Source organism: Varroa destructor, unplaced genomic scaffold (assembly GCF_002443255.2).
Source record: "Varroa destructor unplaced genomic scaffold, Vdes_3.0 BEIS01000001.1, whole genome shotgun sequence".
NCBI lineage: Eukaryota > Metazoa > Arthropoda > Arachnida > Mesostigmata > Varroidae > Varroa > Varroa destructor.
Window position 1 is genome coordinate 17,614,131 of NW_019211454.1, and position 16,614 is coordinate 17,630,744.

Sequence of the window (16,614 nt, forward strand, 5' to 3'; positions counted from 1 at the left end):
AACGAAAAACTGGACACAAGGTTTGTTTCGTAGTGCAGGAAGTGTGCTGTTTAGTAAAAGGCCAAAGCCCTTTTGAAACAGCAACCTGTAGTTAAGACCAGGTGTTGCACCAGGGTGTTAAAACTGAAACATTTCTTTTCAAGTCCCTAATACACAGGTCAATTCTTAATACGAATGTAACCTTCTTATTGTATTATCATTTTAATTATTTTCATGATGTGTCATTGTAGTGATACTTTTATATAACTTTACTTTTGACCTAAAAACCATCTATTCGTGCCACTGTTTCTATTAGAGAAGCTCATTTCGATTCCTTTCGACTAGGTACCGTTGCAGCGGTTACTGTAGTAACCCCCTTGAACTAGCTGTGGCCTGCTTCCACTGACGAACCTACTGGCCTCCCTTTGCAGCAGCTCTCGAAAGATTGGTCGCTGTCGCCGTGAGCAGTCTTGTCTTTTCTTGCTGTTGCGCTGCTGCAAGCCACCATTACTCGTTATAGTTCTCTTGCTAACAGGAGTTCCGCGACTGACATAATCACTATGGAGCAAAGTGACAAGGCATAAACGAAGCTTCCGGCATTATAACACTGTCGTAAGCAGTAGCGAAAACCGCGTGGCTAAAGTGCTTTGCCGGCCAACAACGACGGTAGCCATTGAAAATACCCTCGTTAACTATAACATAGTTGTTATTAAAGTTATTGTCGGCAAGCAGTATGATGATTTGACCATAATCGGCCTATACACTACGTAGATTGATGAAAGGCTGAGGCCTAGAGGCATCGCTAGGGTGGTTTAAATATATATGTATATATTGGCATTTATGAAGGCATCTGACTTATCTAGCTCAGACCAACTCGAAAATTTACATGCTTGGTTTCATTCTTTTACTGAGTTAAATTGCGACCTTTATATGCGATGCTATTGCCTCGGTTAAACACTATTTCAAATGATTCCAGCATGAAACGAAGTGTGTCTACGCCTCAACCGCTTGTTAAATTAAATACTTCCCCCAGTTTCCCCTGCTGAACTATTACTTTGGCAATTGGCATTACGTTCGCACAACTTCGTCGGAACGACTGGTCAGGTTCCCAATGAGACTTGCAGATATATACCTGATCTGCGTGGCCCGTCATTGAGCCCTTCTAAAGCAATAGACGAGGCCAGTCGATATGAGCTGGAATCACACCGATTATGTGGGGATATAGTCTACGATGGAGTGTTTACTCACGTTGAAATCAGGAACAACCATTTGTTGCTGTTGGCCAAAAGTTGCCGAACTGCGAGAAAATGGCCCCACGCCTTAAAGTTTGTAGCTTTTCTTTAGGATTAAAATAGGCCAGCTTTAACAAAGCTTCAGTTTGATAGCATTGTAACACCAATTTTATAAGTCGGGGTGTAACTAAAACTTTTTTCACGTAAATTTTTGGTAAAAATCTCTTTTAGGCTTTGATTTTCAAGAAGTAGGATACTGACTTGCATACAGCAAGATGCTTTCCTTTTCGTGTACTGTCTTTCGAATATCCACATTTGCCTTAGTGGCTGAAAAACTTCCAAAGCTTTTTATGACACTTGACTAGCACGTTCGCCCACCTGCATAAGTTGCAGGCAAGGGTTCCACACGATTGATTGAAAGTGACTAAGAATTTCTAGCGGCATTTCGCGAAGTTCCGTGCTTTGCACCACAAACGACCATCTGAACTCCCCGACACCTAAGCGTATCAGTCATCACTGCTACTTGAAACAAAGCCACTATAGCCAAATCAGTAGCAACTAAAAAGGCAAGAGCGACAGTTAAAAGCAGTATGATCGAAACTAATTGTCACATCTTATTACATCCAATGGAATATGTGAACCGGTTGGCCGGGTAACCTACCACGTATTCGATAAAATTATATTTAGTTCTCGCAGTAATTTTTTTATAATTTACCGCCCCGCACAAAAGACGCATATAGAAATCTCTGATTTGTTTTTTTTATTAAAATAGACCGATTTATTAGGTTGAATAAGAGGTTTCCCCCTAACACCGATGGATTAGCTAATCGTCTCTAGCCAAAGCACTTCATGATTATCGTTTTAGCTGTCGCATGTGTAAGCCTGCTGCTGTCGTTGAAAGTGGTGGTTCGGTACATTCATCTACGGGGGTCGGCATATCGCGCATATCTAACATTGTCTTCTTCACTCAAAAGTGCTGCTCACACAAAGGACATGTTCAAGTTCGAAGGCGAACTGGCCAGTTTTGGTTTATAACCTCAAAACCGGATATTTTGACTGGAACAATAAAGCACGCTCCGGATAGTCACGGGAAGTAAACGACAACAAGCTGCAAGCACTTTTTAAGTAAAACACGGCGCAGTTGACCCGAGAACTCTCTGTACGGTTAGGGATGACCCGATCACTGTTGCATGCAATTGAAAAGATTTAAAATAAAGGAAACTTGACCTGCATAGAGTCAGTAGAAATAACAAAAAACCCTCTAATTGCTTGCATGATAGAAATCAAAGTTCTTTCTCTACAGGATCGCTATCCGCAACGCTGATAGTACTACTGATCTTTTACGTCATCCCTAAGCGTAAACCGGAATGGTTCAACTTTTCCAGTTCAACGTCACGAAGAAATATTCATGCTTAAAAGCTACATTTCTGCATATGGCGACATGAGAAGAGAGTGTTACATTCTGAGCTACTCAAAATTCCTGAAGGAGACTGCGGCGCAAATCAACTCGTCCATCTGAAACACGAAGTCGACCGAAAAAGGCCTTGGACTGGCACAGAGCGTAGCAACGTGATATTGCCGCATGACAACGCTAGATAACATACTGCTTTGTTGACCCAACAAGCGCTAACGAATCTCAAATAGAAGACTGCTTCATCCTGCGTATAGTCCTGACGTCGCTCCATCTGATTATCACTTGTTTCGGTTAGTGCAGCATAGCCAGAAAGGCAAACACTAAACAGAAATCAAAGTCCGCAAATATGTCGATGATAAGCGAAATTGGCGGTACCTGTAGTTTTATAATTCTGGTTGTTACAGTCAACCGAAGTGGCTAAAAACAACAGGAATTTCCTTGCTTAATTTAATAATTTTGGACTGATATAATATATGACGAATAGAAAACTTAGAAGACGAGTTCTTATTTGCACTTCTTAGTACATGGCTGACCTATGCAACGAGAACAGTATGTCCATGTAGTTCTCATATTATTTGCTTCGAAAATTACTTGCCCTCGACGCCGGTTATGTGCTTTCAGCAGCACGCGAGACAAAGAACAACACTCCCATTCCGATAGAGCCAAAGAGCCTTCATTCAGGCTGCGTAACTTAATCCCGCAAATAGACTTAGAACTTGGCGAATCGCTTTAAGCACTCGCATTTCGTTCCCGATACTGTAGTTCGTAAAGGTCTGTTCATGGCGCACAACCTGTTACTGTCAACTGGGTCCGAGGTTGTCACATTGAAAGCCTATCACAGACCATTGCGAAGTCGGCGACGCTCCAGACTCCAAAAAGAACACAACTCCAGTAGATGCCACGCGAATTTAACCGGTCCAATTCTACTAAGCCCGGACAGGTGGCACGATGGTTACGTCGGCACTTACCGCTAGCATGAAATTAAAAGTACGTTTGTTACCTTTTTTGTTTGTCTGTTATCTTCGACAGGTGTTGTTACATCATGTCTTCGTGTAGAAGAGCCACTAACTTACAAGCTGTTGTCAAGCAGACTTACTAACTTTTATTATATATGACATTCTTTGTGGCGATACCATTATTGTAAGCATTTATATTTTTCTCTCTTTTCTTTAATGACGCCCAGAATCCAATCACAACGCTAGCTTGATCAAACATTGACCAATAATAATCCTCCAATCATTTACAGCAACCAATGATTATGCAGCATTATCCTATTTTATGCTCATTGCGTCCAAAACTACTGAGAAATCCCTTAGAAATGACGAAACATCGCCATTCACGATGATAGTCGCATTCGTCCATCGGCCGTTTTAGTGTGGTCATGGAACGCAATACGTCTGTCACGCCGTTACCTTGCTTGCCGCCTTGTCGTCTTACCGCCCTTCTTTACTGCTCGCTTTATTACCATTCTTCGACAGCTGGTTTCCATGAGACAACGGCCGAGCGGACGCATCCCCATCATGAACGATTCAACCGGTCTATTCGCAGGTATCTCCTGTCTGTGCACCGAATCGGATTGTACAGCAGCTTACCATGAACCGGAGGTAGCGAATCGGGCGGTGAGCAGCATTGAACGTGACCCACCCGACAATACGCTGGTGTTGCGAAGAGAGACAGTCCAGTTGTGGCGCCTCCAAAACGTTCGACAGCGACGAAGACGCTTATGGACTAACCGTAAGTGAGGCTAACAAAGGCAAAAAGAAGAGACAGAACTCGGGTGACAGATGGAAGGAGAAATAACAATACAACAGAAATATGCCGTAGAAAAAGGTGAAGATTCGAAATAGAGTAGAAGCGTATAATATTTGACAGAGAACATTACAGGCTGCGCAAATTAGAGCAATCTAATAAAAATACGGGGGAGTCAGGTACGACTCGGTTCGGGGTTATGCGGAATCTAAACAGTTATGCTGATGCAATTACTCAAGAGGAAGTTGGCACCAGCCACGATAAACAACAATAGCAGCAATAACAGCGACAGGTAACCAAAATTGATAAATATGATTGGCAAGACACCATCAAGGCTCGGCAAGCAAACACCAAACCGCAACCAACTGAGCGTAGTCGTCCGTTAAGGAGGGAGCGTGAACGGGAACCGCCGATGTCGTCAAAGGGACAGGTAGACAGAGGCACAGACGAATATATACCCCGCCTTCCTCAAATGCTTCTTCCTATCTGAGTAATATCTATATAAAATTTTAAATAATGTGTATCACGCACCCGAACCAGCAAATGTATGTATTGCTATTATGGATGGCGCCAATTGTACAACAAGCCAACGGAGTGCAATATACAGAAGCTTGTCATCCGGGAAACAGTTACGTTAGAATACGACACTGGCCGACACTCAAAAGCATTATCAGTCATTTGCAATCATGGAAGAGCGAACAATTTCTCCACCATCTTCGCTATGTTAATTTAATAATTCTGTCTGCCAAAACAATAAAGCAAAATGTGAAGCATGCTGGTAAGCGTGTTAGTCCCAGCTGGCTAAAATCCCACGCACATCAATTTGAGATTTCAATATCGGCTTCGCCTAGCCTCTCGAGGAATCACTTCATGACACTGCAAACGTGACGTGAAAGTTTGCTTCACTTGTGACTAGGGCACCGTCAGTGTTATCATAGCAGTACATAAAATAACGGTGAACAGTCACACATACTGCAACTCACAACATCCTCGTCCATTTGAGAGGCAAGGAGAGTAAACCAAACAGAACCAAGATTACACAGGATACGCCGATGATTCTCCACAACAAAGATAGTAGCAATAGCAAATGGCACCAAAAGCGTCTACCGGTATATTATCGCATTCGATAGTAACCAAAAATAATAGTGACGATAATGAGGATGGGAGAATCACAGAAAATCAGACAAAAATACGTTTTTGTCTTTAAGAAAAAAGCAAAAGCCGCGAAAGCATCTACAATGATGACGACGACAACAATGACACGGTAACAGCAGTAACAGATAAATTATAAGTTAGTGGAACGATTACTGATTCTAGTGCCGCGTATAGCGGAGTAGGCCACAGCATTTCATAGGGCACCGGAATCTGACTTGTCGTCAGTCGCTGTCGTTATTGGCCTTCTTACACTGTCAGTTCGCATCATGGTATTTGTCAGTCCAAATTTTACGTTGCCATATTACGTACTTCTCGCGTCGGCGTTTCTTAGTTGTTACCGACCTTGCCTTCGGAGGCCAAACGGAGGCGCTGAAATCAACTATACAACCAAGCCACCTCTATTATTTGCATTTTTAGCATCGACGCATCTCTCGAAACCCAACGGCTGATGATAGCGCGATATCTGGTTGGAACCGTTGACAGCCAACAACAATCTGAAGGCGGCAACACTTAGCAGACGACAGAAACAAGATTACGAGGGTCCGATCGGTTTCGGTCTCGGCGTACAGTTTAGCACAGTTCAGTACGTTCTAGGTACGTTTAGCGACGATGATACCAACAGACGTAAGTAACGCAACGGGTCGGGATATATTTCTATACCTCAGCTGAATCGCTTCCTACGAAAAATCACGGAGGAGTGTGCTATATAGCTGAGAAAAAGTCGCAGGCCACAAAACAGAACTTCGAACGTAACTTAAATTCTCTCTTGGCTGCCTGTTAGCACTGCTCTGACGGCGACGAATATTGTTGTTCTTTTCGGTGTCGACTGCTACCGGCACACCAGCGAGTTACTATCACTATGGTCATGATCATCATCATCAATGATACAAGTCGGCAATACACGGGCGAACTACAGGAGAGGCAACAACAGACGGTAACATTTCGAGTCTCCACAGCGATCGCAGTCAGTGGAGTTGGTGTCAGCATGGATGTTCCTTAGCGATATTCCTTGGGATCCTCTTGCTGGTGCAGCCATTGATGCAATGGCTGTCCCAGGTTGAGAGCAACCATTGCCGTAGCGGGAGGGCCCCGACTTAAATTGGGAATCGTCTATTGGCTTTGCTAGTCCCGACGGCAGGACAACGTCACCCCACGCCAACGGCGTGTAGCTGTCTACGTGGAGCGCTGGCTCAGTGGCGGAATTAGGGAAGAGTCACGACCCAACGCTGATTTGTTTTGTTGGCTTGATCCCCATGGCCATCATCGAAATATCTCAGTCCTGCGCTTTCAGATTATTGGTGATTCGCCGTTATTATAGGTAGTGGCTGTCATACTGTTTTCAGTCGCATGACAGACTAGAATCAGCAGGAGTGTGGTTCTAGCGTGGAGAATTAAACGTGGTCACTACAGAACACTGTCTCGTTGGTGTCGGCCGCCATTCCGTCGACCTGGTGATTGCTGGTGGCCGAGTCCTGCTTTGCCGTCATACCGGTGTCAGAGATGCTGTTCCTGCAGGTCAGTCAACGATAACAATATAACAATGAAGAGAAACTATCGATGGCGCTGCTGTTGTCGCTGCTGACAGTCGCCGCCCTCTAAGAAGTGTTTGAACATTGTCCGTTTCAAGTCGACTGTGTCGTGTTTTTAGGCAGTGGCTGTAATTCTGGTGACACTCTGTAGTATAAACAAGAGCAGCTGCTTTGATATATGTATACAGGACAAAACAAATGTAAGCTTATAGTGTAGGAAGATGGAACTGTAAAGATTGAAAAGGTATGCTTAATTAGGGAGAAAGCAGGTTTCTTATTGGTACGCATCCTTTTTTCAAGCGTAAGCGAGCTGGTTTTTCAAAAAAGCAAATTTAACATTCTCTAACATCGTACGTGTTCTTTCAAACGTAAGCCCACCTTTGCCTGATTCTGTATGTAGAAATATCGTCAGCTGCAGTAGCAACGCCAATAACCGCCACTGAGTAGGATCAGCACCGCGTTGCATACGCTGTGGGTTTTTACCTACTACGTTGGTGCCAGAGCCGACGTGCTTTATGAGCTGTCTGTGAAGCGTTAGATAAGTATCAATCTGTGAGTCGGACTGGATCCTTGGGCGTATATGGCCATGTAAGCTTGATGCATCAGAGAAACAAAAGTCAGAAAAAGAAAAGCGGAGATGAACCTGAGTTACTTAAATAGGCGACAAAAATAGCAAAGGAAGCAATGAGAAATATGAGGATCTGGTGAACGCTGAGACGAAATAGATTGTGACGAATCAGCGCGCGATCACAGGACGAATAATATATTTAACGTCTTAGCACGGCGAGCCATGGCGAACATGTCAGTGCAACAGTGTGAACGCACGCATCCACTGTTATGAACACGTGTTGCATCCATATAAACAGTTTACTCAAAAGCAAACTTGATGATGATTCGAGGGGCACGATTTTGTTGTTACCGTCCCGCCCCTACTTCGGAAACACTAAACAGGCGCTAAGAAACAGAAGTATATGAACTTAGCGACGCGGGATGAGCAGCAATTAGCTACGGAGACAAGGCAGGTGTACAAAAAGCAGTCAGATAGGATAAAGATCAGAATGCAATACAGGAACAGACGTGATCCGCCGCTGATAATTACCCTATATCAAGAGATCGGATATATAACTCCAGGGGCAGTTCGTTATTGTTATTTTGTGATAATCATTTTTGGTTGTTTTCGATACTGTCTATTTTGACCTTGTCATTGTCCGTTCGCTATATTCTTCTAATCGACAGAAGTTGTGTAATAACTCAAATTGTAAAGTTGACGTTGGAGAACTTCACGCCACAGGATTAGGGCACTGGGCAGGCAGGTAAAGAAAAGTAAAAAGCACGTGACGCTAGAACTTGGGAAACGTGCTCAAGCTGAGGGGATTACGGGGCGGAAACATCTCATGGAAAAAACACACAATTTTTAAACGGTTACCCAACGTCAATGGTAATATCATCGCTGTTCCATTACCAAGACCACAGACAGCTACAGTAGACACGAATACAACGGCGTGTAAGAGAGAGAGAGAGAGAGAGAGAGAGAGAGAGTGACGGGACCCCCGGAAGTTCAGAACTATTGTGATAAACAACTATTATGATAGGAATAATAACAGTACACAGTTCTATTTGACAATACCTGTTAAATGTCTCGAGTGTTACCTTTGTTACCGATTTAGTTAGGCATGCTGACTCCTACCAGTCTGAAACAGTGCCTATGAGTGGTTTTGAACTTCATGGTATCCCGTGACCCTCACCGACCACCTTCCATGGTCAAACAACGATGAGCGCGTACGACACAAAAATTGTTCTCGGCCCTTGGGTCAACTCCGCAATGGAAGTTAAAACCATAATTAAGTCCTAAATGCTATAGCCCTTTTAACCAATATTTATTGTGCAAAACCATGTTGTTACTAGAAATAGTTTCTGTCTGAGGCATTAGTTGGTGGCTTGTCTTTCAAATGGCCCGGATACCTGAACGTTTCATTGAATGATTACTCAAATAACTAACCGATTGAACTGCTAGTAAAAAAACGACATTAATGAAAAAACAACATAACGGTACGAGACATTATGTTAGGTTAACGTGAGACAGTTCGTTAACTTGTGACCATATTCTATAAACATACACGCAGGGTTGCCTCCGTCTAGCGGCTCGTCGTCACCAACGCCCATAGTGTCACATTTATCTGTCAAGTTCCCTGTCACGGTGCAATCAGCTTTTGACTACGTTCATACCCGAAGGCCTATCAGTAGGTCATTCCATTTGGTTTGCGAAAAGACCCAGCCATTCATAACTCGGCCACAGCCTGCTGGCACACGTCCGCCCATCACAACCTTAAATCCAGCTCCGATTTTATGCGCCGACGTAAAAACGTCAGTGATCATTTAGCTCCTCAACCTTGGTCCTCCTGTAACGGGTATGAGTTTTTTTTTTCAGCAACATCGGCCAAGAACTGGCGAGAACATCCGAGAAAGAAAGCATCAGTCACTTTAGGGTTGACCTTCACGATTCACAAATAAAGCCAGCTGCTTGATGCGAGATGTGCAGAATTTTGATCAGAAATACTCCTTCGGATTGATAGCAGATCTGCCAAACCCCTTAAGCAACCCCTCTCGACAGTTATTTCCTAACTCGAATTAGCGCAGTCTACTAAACTAGTACAATCGTAGTTGTCCTTCGGCACCCCGCAAGGCTCCGCTAATTGGTACCTTGTCTGAGTCAAGGGCCGCTTTTGGAGTGCTTTATAAAGCTCGCATTAGAGCAGAGCAGTATCCGGAAGACTTTCCAATTTTTCTACATTAGTAAATTTAGTATACCATAGCTAAATATTACTGGCTTTTGAGCAGTAAAGTCGCCCTGTGTAATTACTATAAGACTCAAATGCGCCAGGTAATAGTCAGCCGTTTACTCGTAGGTAATTCAGTCATTCTACAACAGTTACGAAATCACGCATCTAAGAACAGAGCAACATGATCACCAACAAATAGACTTATAATATACGCTAAAGTAAAATAGTGGCGGTAACAGAAATTGTCGAGAATATCCATAGCGGTTTCCATAGACGTTCGTTCGGTAGAGAGCGATAATGCCGTTAAGCTGTTGGTCCTCTACCCTAACAATGGAGCAGCGCGTTCCGCCGACGTTGTTTTGCTATAGACGAGATCTAAGTAACGCCAATCTATGCCAATAGGATCGCTTGGGCATAATTGTCGTTATATTCACTATTCTGTAATTTCAACTTTAATTTAGCCAGACAATGATAAGACCGGCACTAGCAAAGTAGTTGCACAATTGTCTTTTCCCATACTTATATTGAATATGAAGTACCTTCAAATGCCGACAATGCAACGCAATTAGTTACTATTTTATACTGTTCAAATCTTAGCAACGGACATAATCTGTGTAGCAATATCTTTTATATATATATATATATATATATATGTATATATATATATATATATATATATATATATATTAATCATTCGACGTATACTAGTTAAGTTCTATAAACGCAAATGATTTCCTCTTTTGTGCTGCTCAAGTTAAGTAAGTTAACAAACGACTGCAATAAAAAAAATGTCAACAGCAGTTTCTTTCTACCTAAATGTTACTATTAGCATTTTCCATACTTCATATGCAGCGTCGAGATTCTAATCAGCAATGGTGGATGTTTCTATAATGTAACCACCTCCGCATGAATATAATTGGTCTTTTTACTTAAGTCAGACAGGTTGGCAGCAGACGAATTAGCCAGCAGCACAAACAGTCAGCTGATCTTTAGTCGCTTACGGCCAAGCCGCCTTGGAATTGAAATGAGGACCTGGAGTATTTCAAAATCATTATTGTAAGAAAAACTGGAAGTCTAGTGATAGGTAGTGCTCCTGACGAAAGCAAGACCAACGATCGGAGCTAAGCCCACACTCAACCTATGTAACATAGACTTATGCCCTGGTGGGGTCCGGTCATACATAAAGTGCACTACTATCCTCGAATCATTTTAAAAAACAACAGAGCGAATAACGGAAAAGTAATCTTCCAAATATAGTGAATCCGTCGCAGCATAATCGCTCAGATGCATTAGGGTTATCGCTGCTCGATAGAGTCAAGGGGTATACCCTACGCTAAATATAATTGAATAATAACGCTAAAGACACACAATGAACAGGCGGCATCAGTCAAATACATCAATGCAACATGATTGTTCCGACCACTCTAAAATGTTACGAATACATAACGACACCGGTAGCCAATTACTGCAGTAGGAATGACCGTCGATTAAGCTGCACTTAACATAGCTATTAAGATCAGGATGGCGATGGTGAGACGTCATTGAAGCTAGTAAATCGCTTCGCGGGTTTTAATTCTCCGCCCAGGTTTGACCGAAAAAACTGACCATACACTCATATAATATTATTAGTTATTATTAAAATTGGACGGGATGTGACAAAACAATACAAAACGTAATGATTGTTGACAGTAGCAAACACATAACAATGCCAGTCACAGACAGACTTAGCTGACAGAAGAAAATTGGTTTTCTTCTGTCAGCTATAAAACGATTTCTATAGGATATATATATATATATGTATATATATATATAATAGATATATATATATATATAATAGATTCTATACATATGGAGTTTTCTATAGGACGAAGACAAAAGCCACTTTATAGCCTCGTAGTACATTATACACACAAATGTGTTATGTTGTAGATAAAACCGTATTATATCGCAGATGTGACCCTCCGGCGATTCGAAATCGAAAATACTCTAGAGAAAACCCACGCTACGCTTAAAGCATGCGTTTCGTTTGCTGTTGTACAAAAATCCTGTTATACAAATTGTTGGAATTGCAGGTCTACTCGGCACTAATCAAACTATTCCCAGATGGTCAGTACCAAATTGCGTGTGTCGGCTTCGACGAGACGGAGAAGCCGGTGCCGCTAATTAACCCCTCCGCTTATTCCGCACCACGTGCTTACCATAATCTATACGTTCTGCCTACGCATCTTCTGCCCAACAGTTCATGAGCGTGTTATTACTGAATAGATGTTTCGAATTTGACTTACGTTAAGCGTCAATTTTTCGTCAGTTACGCTCTGCTTCAGATGGCGAGCGACCCCTTACAGCACAAAACGCGCTTTGGATTTGTGACAAGTTTCGAATATAGATTATCTCACCTGCTTTTTAGTATAGTAGGAAAACCAGTTACCCCTGCAAATTTCACAATATTGTTATTGTTATTGTTATCATCAGCGTTTCCGCTGCTACTGCCCCAATACACAAGACTGGCTATACGCTATAACAGGAGTCATGTACTTGCACCATATATGCTTGCCTTGAATATTAGGAGATGGATAATCTCTAGACATATCGTACATACCTATCTCTACCAGTCAAGTGCTTCTTGGTACAAAAAGCGCGTATCGAAATTGTAAATGCTGCTAAGTCCTTTGATAACTGATTGTCATGACAAAAGCGGCAAAAAAAAGGAAAGAACTAGCGGGCAAACATGAGATAAAGGAATGACCTACACTTAACGTCGAAAGAAATTTCGCCAAAAGTGGCACCTTAAAATCTAGCGGTAGTTGAATAAGATTCAGATAGAGCGAATATACACCCACATAGCCACACGAAGACACTACGTTGGATACTATGAGCTAACGAGGTTGGCGAGAGTGACGATTACGGAGCCCGCGGGGGAAACGCGCATGAAGCGGTTCCAATGCCGACGAGTGCAGCGGCGAGATGACCGCCGACGAGCGGCGTCGAGAAAAACCCACACAACACGAAATTGACACAGCCGTTTCAGCATAACAAACTGCCTGTAACTGTCGTTGATGTTATTGTTTCTGTTGTATGTGAAGTCACAGGAAGGTCGATACTGTTGCCAGCGTAATGTGAAGCAACCGGTACCGTAAACCGGGAACAGTATGGACCAATATGGACTGCATTGTTGTCGATTAAGTATGTAAAGTACTATTACATCAGCTAGTCGATTAGTGGATTGATGGTTCACTCGTGATGGAAATCTAGCGGTAATTCGAATGGTGTTTGATTCGAATCTTCGTCTAGTCAGGTTGGATCTGGCGATGGCCATATCCTACCTCGTCTTTTTTACCACCACAAAGCTGTTCTATTATTCCGAGGGCAAGTAACATTTTGTAACAGCCGACCACAGCAGTGACGTCGGCTTTGTTCAGCTGCTGATTTGCTGCTTGTTAGTTTTAGTTGAAACAAAAAAGAGCGAACACTCAAAGATAAGAATAACACCGGAGGGAGGGATACCTTCCACTATATAATATACACATGACCAGGGCCATGTAGACAAAGGCAATAAAACTGTAAAAAACAACGGTGAACAATCAATGGCTTGTCTCATCCTACAAAACACGCCCGAATAAGTAACACACACAGGGTCATTAACAAGGTACAACATAGCACATTTTCGGTATCACTTTGCCGTATCTCTCTCGTTAACCACTCCAACTCGCCAACGATGTAAACTGGCCGATCATGGAACAATAATGGAATCAAACTTCAAACAAGCTAAATATATTTTTGTTCTGTTTATTTCTACTAACCTTCGAAGCCGGGATCGGCTCCGTGTCCCGGAAACCTGCTCTCCTTCCGCTGTCTAGAAACAAGTCGAGATTTTCCCTTGGCTGGCTTTGATATCCTCCTGACTGGGATAGTCAGTAGTGAACAAAAGGCCACGACTACCTTTTTACCTTTTCTGATCCGAGAGCCACTGCAAGGCCTTGTTTAGTTGACACGACGTCGGAAAGGGCCAAAAAACCGCACGATTATTATCCAATGCACGTGGTGAAAATCGTCACTACTAAAACAACAACTACGACAGAAACAAATTCCTAATGCGAATCCTGTCGTTGTCGTTTCTGTAGTAATTGCAATCCACTGTTATTGACTGCTGTCGCAGCAGTCATGGCCAAGCTCACAGACACGGACGAAGTTAACAGCGGAGGCAAAATATACCACACATGAACACACTAAGAGACACCTCAAGACGATCTTGTGAATCGTTAGTGAGATGCTGTTGACTCAACAACGTCGAAAAACAAGCGATTTTTGATCGGTTTCTCCGATTTCTCTCGTGAATCTAGTTGCTATCCGAGATTCTCACCTTCGACGTTGGTTAGCAACAAATCACAAACGTGGTCATCATTATCACCATGATAAAACCCCGGGAATCGGTAGCACACACACGCACGCGTACAAATATCGAACACTTCACCGGACTACTCGAAACTACTGCTTCTCACAGCTGAGGATAATAATGTGAGCCTGTTCTACGTTCCTGCCATTGGTTGGTTGCTTGCTTGGATGGCTGATTTTTGGCCTGTTTTTCTATATTCGATACGTGCTGGTTGCAGCTGAATGGATTAGAAAAGCACGGCCGGGCAAAATTCTTTCACCCAGCCAACTCGATCAGCATTCAATGATAGCAGTAGCATTCACTAGTTAAAGTCGATACGAGTAAGGTCGTTACAGCGACGAAGCGTAGTTTCTATTTGGTTTGAATTCGAAATTATACCAACAATACAATGACACGCGCTGTTGCTGTTGTTAGTTGTTGCTATGGCTTCCGTTTGCTATTGGTGCCGTTCTTCTTATCTTATGATTGTTGTTGTTGTGACTGCTATTTGTCCTGCGCGATGAGGATCTTGTTATTCGTACGATTTCGCCTGCTGCTGACGATAATCCGGCTGCAAGGGCCGTTGAAGTTACCGGGTGGCTAATATCACCTTTCTCGAGGCAAACGATTCACCCGACGCTTTGGCAGTACACGGTGAAGCATACAATACACACTCTGAACAGCGACCCACTGAACCGACGGTAACTCAGCGTCAATAGCATCAACTCGACGACGATCAATGACACAAATGTGTCAACTCATGAGCTCATCATCTTAGCAATTATACGATAGCCGGGCACCCAGGTAAACTACCCATCGACCTATCGGACGTCGCTCGGTTAAGCTCAATGGCTGCTTATTATGGGTTGATGATGAAGCGGCGACGAGCTGCAGGATTCAGCCAGTAACCGAGCGACGTCGTTGATGAGTAAAATTAACACAGCAACTAAGGACCGCTACAGCGACAGCAGGCCGGTAGTGCCCAGGCCACTGATGCTGTCATAAACCTTTAGCTTTGGTTCTGTTGTATGTTGCCAGAGCGACGACATATACTAATGCTGAGCGTGCTGTATAGCTATTTCACTTGCTGCTATAATTGCGCAATGGTGCTTGCTGAAAGCAACCGCCTGCTAGACGAATAGCTGGTTTGCTCTGAAAGCAGCTCTCACACACTTACATTTACACACACACACACACAAAGACACGAATTAGATTTGGCAAATCAGGTTATTAACACGGGGCCAGCAGCATCGAATTGCTGAACCTGCTTAGAGGCTATGGGACGTTAACGTACCGTAACGTCGTCTCGGCGTTTGAAGAACGCGATCACCGCTCCGATGGAAACTGCGGTCGCCGCTGCACTTGCTACACAGCCCGCCCTAGTAAAACACACTTGACCATTAATTAGGCAACGAGTGCGGCGGTCCTCGCTAGTACCACCGCGGCTGTGCTAAACTGGTTATTCCATACTTTTACGAACACCTCCGTTTTCTACGCAAGCAGACAACGCTCGTCAGTGTCGTTCATGTTAACCTCGCTGAACAAACAGTGGACAACTATTCGAGAACGTGGACTGCCGAGGCAAACAGCTCGCTAGAAAGCTAGACGGTATTACCACCAGCAGCAGCACCACCACCACCACCAACAGCAGCAGCAGCAGCAGCAGCAGCAGCAGTAGTAGTAGTAGTAGCAGCAGCAGCAGCAGCAGCAGCAGCAGTAGCAGCAGGACGGCACCGCATCACCAAACCAAGCAATACGATTCGGCAGAACAACCGGCAGTCTGACCAGCAAGATCACCTTGTTATTCCCGGATTCTGCACTTACAAACTAGTCGTCTGATCACCGTCGTTACCCTTAAAACGTAGCCATGCGATCGGCCTCTACGCTGCACAGTCCGTTGTCGCTACTACCAGTAATATTAAAAGCAGAAACGACACAACAGAGCATACAGCTCCGGTATACGGATGTGATTATCAACGATTCGAAACAACGGCTACCGCAAAGAAAAGCACATCACCATTGTTGGCCGTGCTGCTGCTGCCACCGTTCTTGTCGTCGACAGCGACGACGACGACGCTATATTCACGTTACTGGTAAAGATGGAACGGACGGATGGATGAACATCCCCGTTAGGCCGAGCAGTGAGCCCCACTGACTAACTGACTAACTATCAGGACCACTGCTCCTACTGGCGGCGGCAGCAACAACAACAATAACATCAACAACAACAACAACAGGAATTGGCCGCGGGCGCTGCCTCAGTCGACGTTGTCACAGTCACCGACGTTATTTGTCGGTTTATGCGGTAGTAGCAGAAGAACGTGCGGGAGAAATAACAAAAACGGTGGTAACTTTATTTTCCTGCCTTGTCGTCGTTGCCGTTGTTGTTCTCGTCGTTCGTCTG

The 16,614-nt window shown here is 43.7% G+C and overlaps 1 protein-coding gene and 1 long non-coding RNA gene across 2 annotated transcripts in view; both read right to left on the reverse strand.

Annotated features, from left to right (window-relative positions):
- LOC111243158 (MAP/microtubule affinity-regulating kinase 3-like) overlaps positions 1-15,659 on the reverse strand; it is a 96,010-nt gene extending 80,351 nt beyond the window's left edge. Inside the window, exon 1 of the mRNA XM_086985599.1 lies at positions 15,505-15,659. The gene's annotated coding sequence lies outside the window, so the exon portion shown is untranslated. The remainder of the gene's footprint in view (positions 1-15,504) is intronic.
- LOC147758330 (uncharacterized) lies at positions 4,377-13,632 on the reverse strand. Its single transcript, XR_015325309.1, has 3 exons — positions 8,158-13,632; positions 7,437-7,651; positions 4,377-7,038 (listed from the first exon to the last, which is right to left on the reverse strand). It is a non-coding gene; the product is annotated as an uncharacterized LOC147758330 (long non-coding RNA).
- Positions 15,660-16,614: the final 955 nt, after the last annotated feature.